The 20,473-nt window shown below is 40.6% G+C and overlaps 1 long non-coding RNA gene across 23 annotated transcripts in view; it reads left to right on the top strand.

Annotated features, from left to right (window-relative positions):
• The window catches only part of LOC123788947 (uncharacterized), a 208,557-nt gene that overhangs the window by 34,701 nt on the left and 153,383 nt on the right, over positions 1-20,473 (top strand). For 20 of the 23 annotated variants that reach the window (XR_015723849.1, XR_006778619.2, XR_015723856.1 and 17 more), the window contains one exon: positions 13,657-13,783. The exons of the other annotated variants lie outside the window; for them this stretch is intronic. This is a non-coding gene — a long non-coding RNA (uncharacterized LOC123788947). The remainder of the gene's footprint in view (positions 1-13,656; positions 13,784-20,473) is intronic. 23 annotated transcript variants of the gene reach the window in all.

Genomic DNA, 20,473 nt, shown 5'->3' on the forward strand with positions numbered 1-20,473 from the left:
CTTCCTCCCTTGGGGTTTCTTGCTGTGTGAAGGTTGGTTCGGGATTCTCTCTCCCTTTCAGATGAAGGCGTTGGGCTGACTCCTCGTCCTTCAGGTCTCAGTTGGCTTCCTTGGGTATCAGTACCGCCCTGGACTGCACGCTCCGTGAGGGCAGGAACGGTCTCTTGTTCACAGCGGTGTCCTTAGGAACTAGCCCAGGGCCTGGGGACTGATAGTTTTTAGTATCTTCTTTATTTGTATTTTCCTGAAAGTAGACCCAGGAGACAGGGACAGATCGTTACCTCGGGAGACTCCGACTTTATAACCCCTGGAATATCTCTACGGCCCTGGCTTTGTCACCCTCTGAGATGTGCACGCAGTCCTCAAGGGAGGTATATCTCTTACTGACCGTTCAGTCACCCTTTCAGTTCTGAGGCTTGTCCCTTAATCCAGGTCTCCATGAAATTTGCCCAGAAAGCTCTAAGTGTGCAGGTGTATAAAAATACTCGCTTCCTGACTGTGACACACAATTTGTTACAAATTGAAAGAGTACATCGAACCCCGTGATCCCAACTGGGGCAGGGATTGAGGGCTTTGGTGGTATGACGGGGGGAAGTGTAGCAGAACGATCTGGGGGAATTTCTTAAATAAATTATATGGTTTCCACCCCCAGATTCTGACCTCCTCCTGTTACTGTCCAATTCCTTAGGAGTTTGGTTTTTGTGTGGCCCAAAAGGTGAGATCCTGCCCTGTGTTTGAGTCCCTTCTGTAGCCTTTCCTATTAAAGTTCGTAGTAGAACCATTTTGTCTTGACATCTCATCCCAAAGCTGCTGTGTCATTGTTTACGTCCAGTCCTCCTGATTCTTCAGTTTTGTGCTTACTTACATGGATTTGGTGGGATCTGCTAAAGGAGGTTTCTTTTTTGTTTTTCTTTTTAAAATTAAAATCTTGCCTTTTTAAAGAGAGGGTTTGAGTCAACTCCATGGCAAAAATACATAAAATGAAATAGCGTATCAACAGTAAATCCGAACTAAGAAAAAGGTTACAAATATGTTGACTTACTTTAATTCAGATTTGGTTCTGTTTTTTTTTTTATTTGTTGCCTAGTGCAGAATGGCAAATATCAATTATATTTATGATTCTTAACATTTTTAAGTCACAGACCCTTCTGATGAAATCTGTGGATCTTTTTCTGAGAAGAGTGAACACACACACAAACGCAACTTTGCTGCAATTTGGGGCCCATCCTTCCCCCACTGAGGGTCCATGGAACCTTGTGTTATCGGAGACAAAACATACCCTTTTCTTAGAAAGGAAGAAAATGTTCTTAGTATTAGGTTCTAAAAAAGACTATTTCCATAATAAAATATTTCAAGCATATAGAAAAATAGACTAAACTACCACCATCAGGTTTGTAATACTTGTTCTAGTTCTTTTTTCCCCTAAGTAGTAAAATATCATATCAAGATAGATTTTTGTTCAGCATTTTTTTGTTTCATTCTCTTCCTTTTGTCCTTAGTAGTAGAAACCACTATCCTGAAGTTAGTGTGCAACATTTCTTTCTTTTTTTTAAAGATTTTATTTATTTATTTGACAAAGAGACAGCCAGCGAGAGAGGGAACACAGGCAGGGGGAGTGGGAGAGGAAGAAGCAGGCTCCCAGCGGAGGAGCCTGATGTGGGGCTCGATCCCAGGACCCTGGGATCACGCCCTGAGCCGAAGGCAGACGCTTAACGACTGAGCCACCCAGGCGCCCCAGTGTGCAGCATTTCAACACATATTTTATACTTTTACTACCTTTGTATAGCTCTGTGGTGCTATATATATATATACTATGTATATACTGTGTGTATACTATATATTGTATATATATTGTATACTATATAATATATATTGTATATTGTATATAATATATATACAGCATTATTTTATATGATTTCAAACTTAAACATTTTACTGTCTGTAGTTTTCTGCAGCTTTGTCTAACATTTTTTTTTTTTTTGCGGTAAAAGTCATATAACATGAGCTCTTCCCTCTTAACAAATTTCTAAGTGCACAGTACCTTATTGTTAACTGTAAGCACAGTGTTGTGCAGTGGATCTCTAGAACGTGATCCACTAGATCTCTAGTGGATCTCTAGAACGTCTTCATCTTGGGTGACTCGATCTCTTTACTCACTGCACAGCAGCTCCCCATTTCTCCCTCCCCCCAGCCCTGGCATCTGCCCTTCTCCTTTCTGTTCCTGTGAGTTTGACTGCGTTTATGTAAGTGGTATCCTGCAATAGCTGTCCTTCTGTGACTGGCTTGTTTCAGTTAGCAGAATGTCCTCAAGGTTCGTCTGTGCTGCGTATGACAGGATTCCCTTCTTTTTGTGGCTGAATAATACTCCCTTGTGGGTATAGACCTCATTTTCTTTATCTGTTCATCCACCGATGGACATTTAGGTTGTTTCCACCTCTTGGCTGTTACGAATAGTGCTTCAGTGGACATGGGAGTGCAGGTATCTGTACAGATTCTCATTTTAATTCTTTTGAATAAATATCCAGAGTGGAGATGGCTGGATTGCATGGTAGTTCTATTGATAATTTTTTGAGGTACTGCCATACTGTTTTCCACCGTGACTGCATCATTTTCCATTCCCACCAGCAGTGCACGAGGGTTCAGTTTCTCCACATACTTGCCGTCACTTGCTGTTTTCTGTTGTTTTGTTAATGGCTGTCCTCACAGGGGTGAGGTAGTACCTCATTGTGGTTTTATTTACATTTCCCTCATGAGTAATGATGTTGAGCATCTGTTTACTTACCTGTTGGCCATTTGTAGGTCTTCTTTGGGGAGAAGTATATTCAAGTCCTTTGCCCATTTTTTAATCAAGTGATACTTGATATTTTGCTATTGAACTGCGGAAGTTCCTTATATATTTTGGATGTTAACCCCTTATCAGATACGTATTTGCAAATATTTTCTCCCATTCCGTGGGTTGTGTGTCACTCGATTATTTCTTTTGCTTTGCAGAAGCTAATTTTTTAAAGAGTTTTGCACACTAACTCACCTTTTTTTTTTTTTTTAAGATTTTATTGATTTACTTGAGAGAGCGTGAGCATGAGCAGGGTGGGGGTGGTAGGGGCAGAGGGAGAAGGAGAAGCAGACTCACCACTGAGCAGGAAGCCCAGCTACGGGCTCCACCCCAGGACTCTGGGTTCATGACTTGAACCAAAGGCAGACGCTTAACCAACTGAGCCAGTCAGGCACCTCGCTAATTTTTTTTTTTTTTTTTAACATTTATCCGTCTTTGATAATGTGGCTGTCTTTAATTTTTCTAAATACATGTAGTATTTCATTATAAGACGGTATCGCCATATGCTTATCCACTCTCCCATTAATTCATGTTTGAGCTGTTTACACTTTGTTGCTATTACAGGCAGTGCTAACAAACATTCTTACGTATACCTCCTGATGTACATGTGCTCGTTTCTCTACGGAACGTAGTCAGGAGGGGAGTTGCTTGTAGACATGAGCGTCTTCGCCTTTATTCTTGCCAAATTGCTCTCTGAAGTGGTTGAGTCAGTTCAGTTTTCTATCATTATCGTATCCCATTTTGCCAGTCTGGTGTGAAATGGTATCTTACTGTAGTGTTAAATTGCATTGTACTGAGTTTGGACATCTGATGTTTATTTTCCACTCAGATTTTCTATTCTGTTAATTGGCTGTCCACTTTTTTTTTTTTCCCGACTCATTGTTTGTGTTTGCTTATTGGTTTGTAAGAGTTCTTCATGTATTCTGCACATTAACACTCTGCTGGTTATCAATATCTTCTCCAAGTCCATGACTTGGATTTTCATTTTGTTTTTTTTTTTTTTTTTTTTTTTTTTTTTTTAAAGATTTTATTTATTTAATCGACAGAGATAGAGACAGCCAGCGAGAGAGGGAACACAAGCAGGGGGAGTGGGAGAGGAAGAAGCAGGCTCCCAGCAGAAGAGCCTGATGTGGGGCTTGATCCCAGATCGCCGGGATCACGCCCTGAGCCGAAGGCAGACGCTTAACCGCTGTGCCACCCAGGCGCCCCTGGATTTTCATTTTGTTTTTAAAGAATCTTCTGTTATTTAGAAATTTTTAAAAAAAACTTAATGTAATAATAATTCATCAACTTTTTAATCTTTTTTTTTTAAATCCTGCATTACCCCAAGGATATTTTTTTCTAAAAGTTTTCAAAGTTTTATTTTCACATTTAAGTCTTTAATTATCCTGAAGATGTTTCTCAGTGATAGGAAACATGGATCTAATTTTGTTTCCTTATGGATGACCCTGTCTCAGCACCGTTGTTCAGTAGCTCATCCTTGCCCCTCTGATTTGCAGTACTACTGCTATTATATGTCAGATTTCTAAATGTGTAGGTGCCCTGCTGCCTGTCATTCACCTATACCATTTTATTTACTGTGGTAAATAAACATTTTGGAGGGCAAGTTGCCTACCTGTTTTCTTCTTCAGATTTATTGAAGCTGTTCTTGGCTCTTTTTTCTTACGGATTTTAGGATCAACTTACCATAGTCCATGAAAGACCCTGTAGAAAGTTTTATTAGAATTATATTGAATTCCAATTCAGTTTAGGAATATTTATTAGGTTTTCACCCACAAATATTTCCCATTTACTCAGCTCTGTAGTTATCTCCATAAAGCTCTTGAAGTTTTTCATTAGATTTATTATTAGAAAGCTTATAGCTGTAGTTACCATTTTAAGTGGTAGTGTTTCCTATTTAAATTACAAAGTGCTGTTTTTTGGCTTATAGGAATTTGATTCGTCTATCCAGAAACATCGATAAACTTATTTTTTTATTAACTTTAATAGCTTTCCTTCATGATGCTCTGTATAAATAATTATCACACTGGAATAAGGACAGTTTGGTCACCTCAACACAAATTATAAATTTTTACCTCATTTCTGTTTTTTCCTTTTTTTTTTTTTTTAAATAGTTTCCATGCCTAACGTGGGGCTTGAATTCACGACCCTGAGATCAAGAGTCGCATGCTGTACTGACTAAGCCAGCCATTATTTTTAAATAAGATTAACTAGGACCTCTACACTATTGAATAGAAGTAATGATTGTAGTCATCTTTGTCTCATTTCCTGGCTTTTTAAAGGAAATACTTCTATTATTTAATCATTAGGTATGATTTTGCTATAGGGTTTTGATAAGTAAGTTATATATATATATTTTTTAAAGATTTTATTTATTTATTTGACAGAGATAGAGATAGCCAGCGAGAGAGGGAACACAAGCAGGGGGAGTGGGAGAGGAAGAAACAGGCTCATAGCGGAGGAGCCTGATGTGGGGCTCGATCCCGTAACGCCAGGATCATGCCCTGAGCCGAAGGCAGACGCTTTAACCACTGTGCCACCCAGGCGCCCCAGTAAGTTATATTTTTTATATGCTAGGGTGTGTGTGTGTGTATGCACACACACACACATGCGCTTAGTTTTAAACCATGAAGGTGGGTAAAGAATGAACAAAATCATTCTCATTCTCTAAAGACAGATCTGACCTTGGATGAACTTTCTACTTAGTTCCTCTGAATCCTGATAAAAATGGAAAGTCAACTATGTTACTAGGCAACATTGCTTATGATAAAAGTGACCTTTACTTGGTAAATGTATTTGGCCTGGGAGGAACTACACGTCAACTCTAAGTTCTTGGTTGGAAGCAGTAGTTTTGAGGTTCCCTGGGAGTAGTTTGTGGACATGAGTATGTCGTTCGTGGGGTCCCTAGAAGCTGTGGCTGGGACCATCAGATGAGATACTGCTTTCTGTTTATGACAAGGGCTTCTAAGCCTGCGTGACTCTGCACCCACTCTCTGATTCTCATTTCCTTGTACCTGAGCTGTTGTCTGAATCCAAAGCTCTGGGATAGCCATGTGGATTCCTGGAAAGACTCCTCCCATGAAGAGAAATGCTTGAAACTACCCTGCCAGGATGCCGTGTTTTCTTCTTAATGCTTTCTGAGTCGATGGCTGTGGTGTGTGTGGCCTTTGCTAATTGGGTAGCCCAGAACCTGTGGTTAGAAGTCTCACGTGGGCACTGTACAGTGCATCCAAACAAAATGCAGAAAGTGTTTACTGGGGCTGATCTATGTTTGTAACTCTCACTTACAACCTTCAGTTTTTAATTTTTACCTATTAGAAAACTCATACTCAACATTGCCTGTAAATTAATATGATAAATTTGAACTTACGAAAATAAATACATACAGTACACCATCTTTATTTTCTTATGTGTTAGTTTCCATCTGGGTTTGCCAACCCCCAGTGGTTCTGCTACTAAAACAAAGTTTGATAACAAATGCTTTAGACCTGTGCAGGCCGGTGGGTGGATATTTGCTTTTCTAATATATGGCTATTAAAATAATTAAATATAATTAAAAATTTAGTTTCTTGGTTGCACTAGCCTCATTTCAAGTGCTCACGAACCACATACGGGTAGTGGGCTACCATCTTGAATAGTGTAGATGAAGACCATTTTCAACATCATGGAAAGTTCTGTGGGACATACTTTTTAGGTTTTACTTTTTATCATCTGAATATATCCAGATTATCAGAGAGCTTTATATTTTTACTGTGTATGTTATATACTTTGAGAAACTGCTGGATGAGCCAATCAGGATATCTGTCAGGGACAGTATTGAAGATGCCAGTACATTATTTAATGTAATAATATGGTAGAGAAATTTTTCTCCAATTTGCATAGCAGGACAAATTCTGTTTCTCCAGACAGCATCCCATCTTTGCCAGTGTGAATTTTGCAATTGATTGGTTTTTTCTTTTGCTTTATCAACCAGGCATTATAGGGCCGAATTTATGGCTTAATTTAAGTAACCCTCAGGCCTGCATACTTGCATGGCCTTTTTCCCTTGTCCGAATTTTTATATTTATAAAATATAATTTTATTATAGTGTCTGGATTTTTATAGGCTGTCTCAAATGTGTTGTGAAAGGAGATGGAATATAAATATAGTCATAAATTAGGAGCCACTTATTACTGAACGTCCGATTGAGGAGTGAAGGAGCTAAAAACAATTGTTGGCCGATGACGATTACAGTTGCAATACCCAGGCATGTAGTCTGGATGGCTTTCCAAAGGAAGGGACTTAGAATGTACACCTGTCATAAAACCAGTTTAATTCACTTTCTAAGACATTTTTAATTCAAAATAATGTTTGAAGAACTCTCTTACTAAACTAATTTGTAAAAATTTCAGGCTTTTTAATATTGCTAGGGAAATTCAACCAAAAGCATATTCGATTCACAAACTGGTGAACTGGGTTTCAACAAAAAAGGTAGAGTGCTGTTTTGTCTCCTTATGGAAACTTTTTTATCTTTTGGGTAGCAGAGAGTTTAATTCTGGGCATTTATTTTGGGCCATTTATACCTTCTCAGTGTAAAAACACCACTGTGTTTTTCTCATTTTTCCATTTTAATCTGGAACTTACAAGCAGGTCAACATTATTTCTTTTCCATTTTACATTTTGCAGCTTTCCTTGCTTCTGAAAACACTTAAGGCAACTTACACATTTTAGGTCAAAAGGCAACGTAACTTTTTAAAAAATAAAACCAACCTCGACTAAAAGAAGTTGAGGATTAAGTACTCCCGAGTGTCCACGTTGAGCAAATTTGGGCAATATATTTGATGTTACGTTTTCTACTTGCTCAAGTGAGAAAAAGAAACACAGGATTATATAATTTTCATGTACTGACAACCGGAAGCATATAAACATCTGCAGAAACCAAACATTTCCTGGAACTAAACTCGAGCAGAAATTTATCACGTGAATCTTTGTTTAAAGAACCTGGTGAAAAATATCTTCAACCACAGTTACGTAAAAGGTCCAGGAGTGCAGTTCCCGGGGATCAGGTTCCAGGAGGCAGAGCCTAAGGAGGCCGCGGAGCTGCTGCTCACGAGGTGCGTGTCTTGGCACAGGGCTGGGGGTGCAGGGGGGCTCTGGGAGCACAGAGTCCAGCACCTCTGCTTGAAACCATAGTGAAGGAAGGAGCTTAGAAAATCATGATTGCAGGAAACCATGCTGCCGGGGTGGGTCAGTTGGCTGAGCCTCGGACTCTTGATTTCAGCTCCGGTCATGATCTTGAGGGTTGTGGAATCGAGTCCCATTCTGGGTTCTGTGCTCAGCAGGGAAATCTGCTTGAGAGTCTCTCTCTGCCCCCCCGCCCTCTCTCTCTCTCTCTCTAAAATAAATAAATCTTTAAAAAAAAGAAAGAAAGGAAGGAAGGAAGAAAATCACAATTGCCAGTATGACCATTAGCCTTCTTCCCTAAAATATTAGGTGTTGTCCGTGTGGTCTTTGTGTAGGTGCAGATTTTATTCTGTCTGTCTTCAAGTCCTCTAACAAATACCTGCATTGGAGATATTTTATTTTGTAGATGAGTGTGAAGCTTATTTTAAGCATTGAGGGAAGCAAACAGCATTTTTCATGGAATTTTAAGAGCTGGGTCTGTATTTTTTGCCCACTCCAAAGTCTGGTTCACATCAGAGTGAAGGACAGCAGTGGAATCTTTTCCCCAAGGCGCTTGCGTTCATTAACATGTTTCCATGACAGAGTTATTTAAGACTTCACAACTTATGTGACATGGAAGAAACAAGTTTTACCTGAAATATTTGAGGGTCAAATACAACCAACTATCCATCTTTCCCATGAAGAACCTCAGTATGGTCTTTATAGTGCAGTTTTTTTAAGAAGGTTGTATCCTTTGGACCTACCAGAATGAGCTCACTGAAAAAACTTTAAAACATTTTAGCCTGTCCTGTAGGTTTAAGGTTGATCTTAATGTGTTTGCCAGATAAAACAGTTTGAATATGGGTGTTATTAGTGGCTCATTTTGGTAAAATCTGACCAGTAATTTCTGTTTCTTAAGGCTGAATCACACTGAGGTAGGTAGGAGGATGTGGTACTGGGATTTAGGGGGGGGGCCCTTGAGGGGTTTTGAAATCTGGTGCTGTCTACCTTCTATACAAGGCCATTGTAGGGATTACTTGTGATAATGTGGCATACAGTAGGTACTTATTAAATATTAGTTCTTCATTCTCTCATAATATTGGTGATGGCCAAATACTGCAGTTCTCCTAAAATTGTTTTTATACCAGATTGGTATAGATACATATTTTTTAGGCATGTTGGGATCTATCCTGACTTTAACAGTGTTGTTTTACATTGACACGTAAGAAAAGCAGTAATAACATATTGAAAGTGTATAGTTTCTCATTAAATTATAGGTTGTTGGTGATTCAGGAAATAATGCAGATGGTTTTGAATTTCTTGGTGATATGAGAGAAGGTCGAACAGTGTTCAAGAGTAGAATAATAGTATCAGAATCCAACCTGCTCCAGTTTTATTTGTGAAATTTAGTTCAGCACATAAAAATACTGCACTGATAAAATACTCTTTATGTAGTGTCGGCTAGGATCTTCACTAAGTGGAGACTTGGAGTCTGGGGATGAGAAACGGACGTGTGCTGGTGCAGCCAGTGAGAGTCACGGGACTCTTGGAAGACGGGCTTACTCGTGAAAAGAACCTTGAAATCATTTAACTATAGGCTGAGAAATGCCTTTGGAAGTGTTAAAGCAATTAGTAGCTGTACCAGAGAAGTTTAAAGAACCACCTTGTGAAAGAAGGCGGCCACAGCTAGCCTCTCAGTCACCGTTCTTCCTATCACCTAGTTCAGGCGTCTGTGAAGCTAGGAGGTCTCCTCGCAGGTACTGCGGCAAATAACATAGTAGCGGGAGCCCAAGAAGAACTCCCATCAAGACGGTGCTCACAGGCAAGGCGTTAATAATAAACGCATATCTCCCCAAAGGACGACACAGTTGGATGGTTGCAGTTTAAGTTGAGGGAATTTGGAATTGATAACTGAGACCCAAATGTCATATTTTAAAATGTTCTACTTAACCCTTAAAGTTGGTAACACATAATGTGTTCATCATGTGGGAAAACTAAAATTTCAGTGAAAAATATGATTAGTGATGAAATTACATGAAGACTGTGTGTGCAAGTTACTCTGCAAAATTTGATCGTAACTGCATGGCCCATGTTCTCTAAGAGCTTTCTGTGAAGAACAGTAGGTCTGGAGATTTAGTTTGGTTGCTTACCCATAATCTTATTTTCAACCATTTATTCAGTAAATACATATTGGTGACAAGGCATTTTCTTGCCACTGGAGGGATACAGTATTGGACGAAACAAAAATTTCTTCCCTTAAGAAGCTTAAAGTGTACAAGCGGAAGAGAAAAAATAGGGGAGGGGAGGGAGGTACCCGGTGGGAGTGATATATATGAATGAATGAATGAATGAATGAATGAATGAATGAATATAAACAAATATAATCAGGGTAGCTGGATATAAAGTTGTAATGGTGGTGTTGAGGTGTTCCATGAAATAGAGTGGCCAGAGAAGGCCTCCCTGACAGGTTGATACTTGGAGTAACGGTCTGCCGTGGGTGAGCAAGAGTGCCATGCAAATGTCTCTGAGGAAGCACGTTCTGGAGAAGAGGGAGCAGCAGACCCTGGCATGAGTGTGTTCACATCCTCAAGGAGCAGCAAAGAAGGCAGTAGGACAAGAGAGGTCTGAACCAGGGAGAGAGTGGCAACGATAAAGCAAGAGAGGTTACTTGGGGCCAGTTATGGATCTTGAAGTCCGCTGTGATGACTTCAACTCTGAATGAGAAGGGAAACTTTTGGTGGGTTTTGAGCAGAGAAGTGACATGATCTTTTTTTAAAATCAGCATGACTCTGAAAAAAATAAATCAAAATGACTCTGGTCTTTTTTTTTTTTTTTAAAGATTTTATTTGTCAGAGAGAAAGAGCACACACAAGCAGGGGGAGTGGCAGGCAGAGGGAGAAGCAGGCACCCCACTGAGCAAGGAGCCTAATGTGGGACTTGATCCCAGGACCCTGGGTCCATGACCTGGGCCAAAGGCAGATGGTTAACTGACTGAGCCCCCCAGGCATCCCTGGCCTTTTGTTTTGAAAACAGTGCAGCTAGGCAAGGGAAGAATCAGCTGGGAGGCTTTTGCAGTACTCCAGATGGAAGCAAAGGTGACTCAGGTAGTAGTTCTGGGAGTAGAAGTAGGGAGAAGTAGTTAGAATTTAGATACTTAGATTAATTTCTAAGACCGAGCCAACAGGAATTGCTGATGGATTGGATATGTGGTGCGAGGGAGAGGGAAAAGTCAGGGATGACTTGGAAGATTGAATTACCATTTAGTGAGATGGGGACTCCTGTAGGAGCATCAGTCTTAGTGGGGTGGAACATCAGGAGTTTGGCATGGGTTGATGTTAAGTGTGAAATGTCTGTTAGACATCCAAGAGGAGATGTCAAGTAGGGAGCTGAAAATATTAGCCTTGAGTTAAGGGAAGAGGTTCAGGCTCTTACTGGTGGTATTTAAAGGGCCATGAGACCCATTGAGATGAGCAAGAGGAGGGAGTAGAGATAGAGGTTTGAGAACCGAAAGCCCTGCCCTTGGCGTAATGAGAAGTCTAAGAAGGAATAGCCTGTGAAGGAGGAGAGTCAGGGAGAATGTGGTGTCCTAGAAACCAAGCAGAGAGTGTTTAAAGAAAGTGATCAGCTCTGTTAAATACAGGACAGGTTCGGGAAGACGAGGTCCAGTTAAGATGAAAGTTGACTATTAGATTTAGTAAAAATTGTCTCTTCCAGTCCCCCCCCCCCCCCCAAGTGGCCTTGAATGAGTTCAGTTAGGCTCTCTCTGGAGATAACAATGCTACCTGCCTTAGGGAGTGGCTGTTTAAAGGATAATTCCTTTTAAGTGCCTGTCTCAGTGCCTGGATAGTTCAAGATGGTGGGATAGTTGAATGGTTGGATAGATACCAACACCTAACCTAGTTCGGGATGGAGGTCATTGGTGGCTTTAACAAGAGCAGTTTCAGGACAGCAGTGGGGACAAAAGCCTGATTGGATTGGGTTCAAGTGAGGATGGGAGGAAAGAATTGGAGACAACAGATACAGTCAGCTCTTTGAGTATTCCTATAAAATTGGATTAGAGAACATGGGGCCAAGAGAGAGGTCTTTCTCTCTCTCCCTTTCCTTCAGGTTGGGAGGAAGTACAGACTGTTTGTATGCTGATGAGAATTGTCCTGTGTAGAGGGGGCCATTGATGATGTAGTTGGATTTAGGATTGTGAGGTGTTTTGGTCATAAATCATGAGTTGACTGAAATAACTAGATTGCCCTTTGTCTCCTTACTTTCTCCTTCTCAGTCTTTAATTCATTCATTCACCAAATATTTACCAAAGGTTCACAAGGTGGCAAGGACCGTGCCAGGTGCTGGGTAAGAAGATTGGTAGATTAAGAGGTGAACCAAACAGGAGTGATGTCTACACTCTCATGAAGTTTTTGCCGTCTAGTGGAGATAGGCTTTCTAAAAGCACACAAGTCAGTACGGATTTTCATGAATGCTTTGTAGGAAAAGTACAGAGTATTTTTTGGGAGAGAGGAGTTACCGTGAGGTAACTTAGATTTGGGGGCATTAGGAGTCTTTCAGAGTACTGAGAAGAACGTCCGGAGCAGAGGGATCAGAGAGACACTGGACAGGGGAGGACCTGCTGCTTTGGAGGGTTTGAGAGGTAGGGAGGCACCACGTCTCTCTGAGCTTTGGAGGTCCTGTTAAGGTTTTGGATTGCATTCAGGGAGCAATGGGAAGCCATTGGGAAGTTGGGAAGTTGAGAAGTGACGTGATGGGATTTGCACTGGGGAAGAAAAGTGTGTGTATGGGGGGGGTGTCCTGGTGAGTGGATTGGAGGCAATGAGTGTGGAAGAAGGAACACCAATTTAGGCAAAAAAGATACTATCCGTAAAATCTTTAGACTGAAATACTTAAAAATTTTGGTATGAAAAAGGTAGAATTGAGCTCTCCAGGTTTCTCAGCAGCTGTAAAAAGAGCATTTCTTGTTGAAAACAACATCTGTACAGAAGAGTCAGATGATGTCTGTGATTTCAGATTATCTAACACAAAATGAAACTTTGAAAAAGACTTTGGCAACTTTGAAAAATTAAAAAAAATAAGACCATGTCAACCTTTTCCCCCCCCCAGACACAGTACGAGTGACACACTATTATATATGGAATCTATTAAGAAAACAGATTGAAGTGCAAGAATATGTGCCAAAAATAATTAATTTGCTAATGATCTTTTAAGTATTCATGTAATGTAAATAAACCCCTAATTTTTGCTTTAATATAGTGGATGTACATTATTTTTATTTTTTGGACTATTAACCAAATAATAAAGACAGTTTATTAGTTAATAAATATTTCCAAAGTTCCTCTTTTTACTCTTGAAAGTGTCTTCATTTGTGTGGTTAGAGAATGAGGATCTCTACTGGTTGAAGGATCAGACCGGTAAAAGGGTAATCAGGTTATAGTGCAGGATGCATGTATTATTAAACTAAGTTGGGCTTCTCCCAACTTAGTTCTGAAAACAGAGGGCGGTTGTAATCCCAAGTATTGCCAGCTCAGCTCACCCTCACCCCCAGGGGCCGTGAATTAACGTCTTCTGAGCCCTCACTTAAAAAGAAGAGAATGAAAAGGAGAACTGCCTATCTAGACCAGTACACTTGAGAGAGTTCTCTCTTGGTTGTAACTCCCGTTTTTTTCCCCCTCACACAGGCATTTTATTAATGCTTTTGAAGAGTAGAAGATATTTTGCCTTCTGGAGTTTCTCTGACTTGCTGATGGTCTAAGCTCAAAGCTGCCAGTTTAGGGGGGGTGATCAATAACTCCCTGTAACATCTGAGTAAGTAGAGATGCTGCTGTGTGTTGTGTTTAACTGCTGAAGAAAAAAATAAAATTTTGTGACTTTAAAGGTTTTTAAAGTATTATGCATTTTAATTGGATCCTTTAAGTTTTGTTGTTGAATAAGGATGGCAATTATTGTAATTCCGACAAGTGAATATTAATAAGGAATGAGATTCCAGAAGAAATTAATCCCCTGATGATAAAAAAAAGGTCGTGAAAACATTTTCCATGCATAATACTTGAGCTTGTAAGAAACATAGTGAAGACCTAAATGCGTATATTAAAAATTTAAAAGTATTCTCCCTAGTGCTTTGTTTTACTTTTATGTTGTGAAATGCAAAATTATTGGTAAGGCAACTTACAAATTTTAAAAATATGACTGTGTCTATACTGAAATTGTCTTTTAACATAGAATGTATTTTGGTTAACTTGAAATAAATACCGGTTTGTGTTGTGGAAGTAGAATTTTAATAGCTCTCTCTATTAGAAAATAATGATTTTTTTTTTCCTGCTAACGTAGATAAGAACACAGAATCTCTCTGGATTTAACTTTCTTTTTTAATTGAGGAGACTAAGAAAGAAAGGCATACATGCTTTCTAATCAAAACATCTGAATGAAATTTAAAGACTTGAGCCAGTAATCTGATATAAATCATTTCTCAGAATTAAAGCTATTACTCCTCTTGTCATAGCAATTGAAACTGTTTTAACAAAACTAGGAAACCGTGAGGTCGTACCAGGGTCTTGTTTTGAAATACGAAGTTCAAAACGATTAATAAGTATACACATGTTTCCCTTCTATGTTGGGGTTATTTAAATTTGGTCTATATCTGTGCTGTCCCATATGGCAGCCACTGGCCACATGTAGCTACTGACATTTAAAATGTGGCTAGCATCACTGGGATGTGTTGTGCATAAAATACACACCACATTCAAAGACTGTGTGAAAAAAAGTCTGTAAAATATTTTATTAATAATTTTTGTGTGAATCACATGTCGAAATGACAATATTTTGGATATATTAGGTTAAATAAATCACTTTAAACATTTCACTTGTTTTCTTTTACATTTTTATGTGACTGCTAGAAAATTCTAAATTACCTGTGGATTACATTATATTTCCAATGGGCAGAAGTAGTCATATGTGATCAGCATTCTTAGTTATCCATTACTCAGCATTCTGTAAGCTTGAACCTTCTGGTGTGTGTATAGATAATTAATTTAAATCTGTATTATTTGGATGATGTGATTCTTTTATTCATCAGATATTTCCTGGTACCTAACATGTGCCAGACAGTATTCTAGGCACTGGCCGTACAGTAGGGAACAAAATAAAACATCCCGGGGCACCTGGGCGGCTCATTCGGTTAAGTGTCTGACTCTTGATTTCAGCTCAGGTCTCGATCTTGGCGTCATGAGTTCAAGCCCCATGCCGGGCTCCATGCTGGATGTGGAGCCTACTTATAAAATGTCCTGCTTTCATGGAGTTAGCATTCTAGTGGAGACTAAAAGCAGACAGACTAAAAACAGATAAGAAAAAAAAAATACAGTCTATTAGAAAGCCATAAGTGATTTGGAAACAAGGTAGGGTGTTCAAGGAAAGCCTCACTGAGGAAGGTGAGAGAAAGACCCTGTAGACATTTGGGGGAAGAGTGTTTCAGGCACAGGGAGTAGATACACAAGGACCTTGCGGCAGGAGTGTGCCTGGCTTGATCCAGTGGCAGAAAGAGGTGTGGTGATGGTTTGGAGTGGAGTGAGTGAGGGGGAGAGGAAATGAAAGGTAATGCAAGAACATAGCAGGTGAGCATTTGCAAGGACTTTGGTTCCAGTAAGATGGAGCTCACTTGGTGGGTTTTGAGAAGAGAAGTGACTGGATGTTTCTATGGAAGCTGTTTTGACTAGACTCCTCTGGGGAGGGTGGGAGCATTTGCAAGGGTGGAAGCAGAGAGCCCCAAGGGTACAGCAGTGACCCATGTGAGCGATGGTGGTGCAGAGCCCATAAACAAGGAGTGATGAGAAGGGAGGGAATTCTAGTTACCCGTTACTGTGGAACTGGGTGTGGAAGATGAGAGAGAGAGAGAGAGAGAGAGAGACGTGTCACGGATGACTGCATTTGCAGCCTGAACAGCTGAAGGATGGAGTTGCCTCTTGCTGAGACTGGGACAAAGAGATTGACAGGGAGGGGGCTGCTCATTTTGGGACACATGAAGTTTGAGATGCCTCTTTAGACATCTAAATGGAAAGGTCAAGTAGGCAGAGTCTGGAGTTCATTGAGAGGTCCGGCCTGAAGAGGCAAATTGGACATTATAAGCAATTACCATTACTTTAAAGCCCTAAGAAGAGGTGAGGCCACCAAGGGAGTGAGAACAGATGGAAAAGAGGAGGGAGCAGACAGTAATATGGGAGCACCGTCCACGCTCAGAGAGGCCCGTCGGCCCCGTGCTGCATACGAGATGCTCTTGTCTCTGGAAGTCGCACACTGAAGTAGTCAGGAGTGAAGGGCTCCACATCTCTCTCTTCCTTTTGGATGGTCTGGCACAAAGGAAGTATAGAAAAAACTGGAAGGAATATGCGAAAACGTCAGCCGTGGGCCTTTAGACGAGGATGATTCAGGCACGAATACCCGAACACTTTGAACTTTTCTGCAGGTTCGAAGTTTTTTTTTTTTTTTTTTTTTTTTAAAGCACCTCTGAAGAGGGACGAATGTGAGGAAGGTGGGCTGCTGTTTTTCACAAGCCTTGCTGAGTGTTTGACTCTACACGCTCCGTACGTGTTTGACTTTGATAAGAATAGAAAACAATAAAATAAGTCAAAGCTAGTAGGGGAAACACGATAACTTTGAGAAATGTTACCTAATAATCAAATCAGTTCTTTGGAAATTAGTACTTTTTAAATATGGCCGCTGAGTCTGAGGGCTGGAATTTACCTTGGAGAACCTCTCAGCCTGCCTCCTCCACTCCAGAGATTAATAAAACGAAATTCAGGGCGATGAAGGGACTCGCACAAGGTCACATGCCCGTGTTGCAGCGGACCCAGGTCTAGAAGCTGCATCTTTGTACTTCGGTGTCAATAATTTAAAAAAGAAAAAAAAAAAGAAAAGGAGGGAGAAGACCTGAGCCAGGGACCACTGCAAGAATTGGAGTCTCAGCACGAGAGCCTGAGGAACAGACGAGACATTGGGATATTCTAGTCACCAAGAGGAGAAAGTGTTCTGAGAATAACCAGCCTTGTCAGATGCTGCTGATGGGTTAGGTAAGACGGGAGCTAAAAATTGATCGTTGGATTTAGCAACGAGGAGGTTATTAGTGAGCTTGGCAAGAGGTTTTACTGAAGTGGTGGAGACAAAAGCCCATATGGAACAGGTTCAAGGGAGAGTTGGAGGAGATGCCTACAAGAGGATGAGTGTAGACCCTCTTCTGAGGAACCGTGGATGCAAGAGGGGGTCAGGGAACGGTTTGGTTTCCGTTTTCTAGATGAGAGAAATTACCACATTTCTCCCAATGTGTGTATTAAGAGATTTCAAGATACTCTTCTGAAGTGACCCACCAGGTTGGTGACACTTACGACCATCACCTTGTGTCTGTGTGTGTGGGTAGGGTTAGCGTTTCCTTCCCAGGAAGGTTTCCTAGAAAAGTGTTTCGTAGTGTGTGTATATGTTGTGTGTGTGTGGAGAGGTTGGCATTATGTTAAAGGTCGCTTTTGTGTAGTTGTTAGAAAATTTGGCTTCATTTTTTCTTGCTCAGGGAGTGCATTCACATTGCTATGATTACAATTTTTAAGGAAATAAATGTTAAGCCTGTTCTCAACCAAAAGTGTGGAGAAAGCTATTGTTTGGGGGTAATCTCTTCTCCTTACCTTTAAGGTAGTTGCCAAAATGTTGGAAGAAATGGAAGCAAAGACATGCACAAGGTCACAAGACGAGTAACTGGATCTTAGATCTGATTTACTAGCTATGTAGAACACTTAATCCGTGTGTATTTCGGTTCTGACAGGTATAAAGTGAGGACGATATTTGCTCTACCTACTACGTGAGGTTTTCATGGGGATCACATGAGACAGGAGATGAAAAAGCTTTGTCAACTACAAAGCATTCTATAAATATGATGTCCCAGACAAGTTAGGCTTGAGAGTTTTGTGACAGTATTTGGAATAATAGGAGAAAAAATTGGATTACAAAATCTGGATTGAGAATACTTATATAATAATACTAATGGAATCTGCAAGGATTTCCTTTCTGCCTGTGTCAAGCTTTGTTAATAACATCACAGAACCCGTCGTCTCTTGGGCCATCGTAGAGTTTTTGTGGCTAAGGGCCACAGCTGAGATCCAAGTAGTCATTCAGTTAATTCCCTAGGAACCTCAAAATTACTGAACATCTGACTGTTTTGGTACTTTCAATGTAATGTTAGTTTGCTGGCACTGTGTGGAAGGGCTCTTAATGGAAAATATTCAGGCTATGATGATAAATTTTATGTCACACTTGGAAAGCAGTTCTGTATTTGATACTTGAAGTGGAATTATAGTCCTACTTTATTTTTTTAAGAGATTATGTTATGGGAGGTTGAGAAATTAAAAATGGATGGCCAAGGTCAGTCCCATTAATGATGATGTGAAGAGTTGGGTGGTTCCTTCTCAATAAAACAAGTATAAAATTGGACAGGATTGACAAAAGCAATCCTTTCTGGGTACTGGAAATAGACTGGGAAAGCAGACAATAAATACGCTGGAACCTTGGATAATCAGAGTGGGAGTTTGTGGCCTTCTTTCCTGGGCCCCTCTCCCGCCTCTTGTCTCACTCGGTGATAACTCCAGTTTTACCAGCTTGTACTTTTTACCAGAAGTGATAGATGCAGTTTGGTGGGGGTTGGCAGTAAACACCCACAGCTTTGATGGCGGAAAGTGGCGTGCTCGATTCATAATGGACGCAGAAAACTTATAGCTTTGCCGCCTCAGTGTTGCAGTCCTGGTTCGGGGCCACCATCCAGAAGTTTAGCAGGGAGATCCCAGAAACGAGAGAGGCATAGAAGGGCTGACATCAGCTCTCCACACAGTGGTGGCCAGCTCCTCACTTTGCATGCCTAGGGGATCGATACTCAAGAGAACCCAGCAAAAAGCGAAAGTCAAGGGAGTTCCTTGAGAGCTGGGGACAACTCTGAATGCTTTTACGACCCACATGCAACTCCCTCAGTGGTGGGTGGAAGCCTTACCAGGTACAAAGTGTTCACACACAGCCTCTGCCCAGATCACTATGGCTGACCAGTACTCTGTGCAGACACAAAGGTAACCCATAGGGAACCAGACCAGAGGACAGAAATGCAAATTTTAGAAACGAAGTGGGGGTGCCTCGCTGGCTCACTCGATGGAGTGTGCAACTGTTGATCTCAGGGTTGTGAGTTTGAGCCCCACGTTGGGTGTAGAGATGACTTGAAAAAAATTTAAAAAAAATTAAAGCTAAGTGAAGATAACAGACTACGTTCGTGGAGAGACAGATCCTCAGTTTAAGTATAAGCAGGTTACTAAAAGAACCATCATCTCTTGGAAAACTGAGGTCTGCCAGCTGATGATTGGAGATTAAAATGTGGGGTATCCATACAGTGGAATTCTGTTTGGCAGCAAAAAGGAAGAGTGTACTGACACACGCCATAATGTGGATGAACTTTAACATTATGCTAAGTGAGAGGAGAGCATTCCATTTATATGAAATGTCAAGAATAGGCAAAACCATTCATAATAGCATCAAAAAGACCAAAATACGTAGGACTAAATTTAATGAGAAGTTTACTAAGAGAAGGATAGTAAGAATACCCAATTAAGTAGGAATATCGTTATTAGTTGTCTTTCACAGAATTTAATGAGCAGTGATACCTGTATTTCCCTAGCACGTGAACATTGGTCTTACGTGTAATGCCCGTGTTTATAGGTTGGAAGGCAACATAGTTAATGTGGTAGTTTCCCCCAAATTATCTACAGATTCAACAAAGTTGTCAAAATTCCAGAAAGAATTTTTTGAAAAGTATTTATAGAAAAAACAGAGTCTAAAATTCATATGGAAATGCAGAGAATCTAGGATAATCAAAATAACTTTAAAAAAGAAGTAAGGGGGCTTGTACTTTAAAAAAGAAGAAGTTGCTTTCAAAACTTACCCTGAAGCTACAGTAATAAAGACAGTGCGTGGTGTTTGCATAGGGATGGACACAGAGATCAGTGGAATGGAATATCCAGAACCAGACACATACCCTGTGTGATCCACTACTTTCCCTTTTCTTTTTCTTTCTTTCTTTTCTTTTTTTAAGATTTATTTATTTATGAGAGTGAGAGAGTGAGTGCCTGAGCGTGTGGGGGGAGGGGCAGAGGGAGAGAATCTGCAAGCAGACTCCCTGCTGAGCTTGGAGCCCCATGTGGGGCTCGATCTCAGGACCCTGAGATCATGACCTGAGCCAAAATCAGGAGTCGGAAGCTTAACTGACTGAGCCGCCAGGTGCCCTGCTCCGCGTCCCCCACCCCGCTACTACTTTTCAATAGAGGTGCGGATGTGATTGAGCAGGGACGACATAGTCCTTTCAGCAAACAGTTGTGCCACAGGTGGATACCCACATGAACTAAACTGAGCCCTGATCTTTACCTTACAATATACACAAAAATGAACTTAAAGTGGATCATAGGAAATGTAAAGAAGAAAACACAGCAA

This window comes from Ursus americanus, chromosome 3, assembly GCF_024610735.1.
Source record: "Ursus americanus isolate L20-20 chromosome 3, mUrsAme1.1.p, whole genome shotgun sequence".
Classification (NCBI taxonomy): domain Eukaryota; kingdom Metazoa; phylum Chordata; class Mammalia; order Carnivora; family Ursidae; genus Ursus; species Ursus americanus.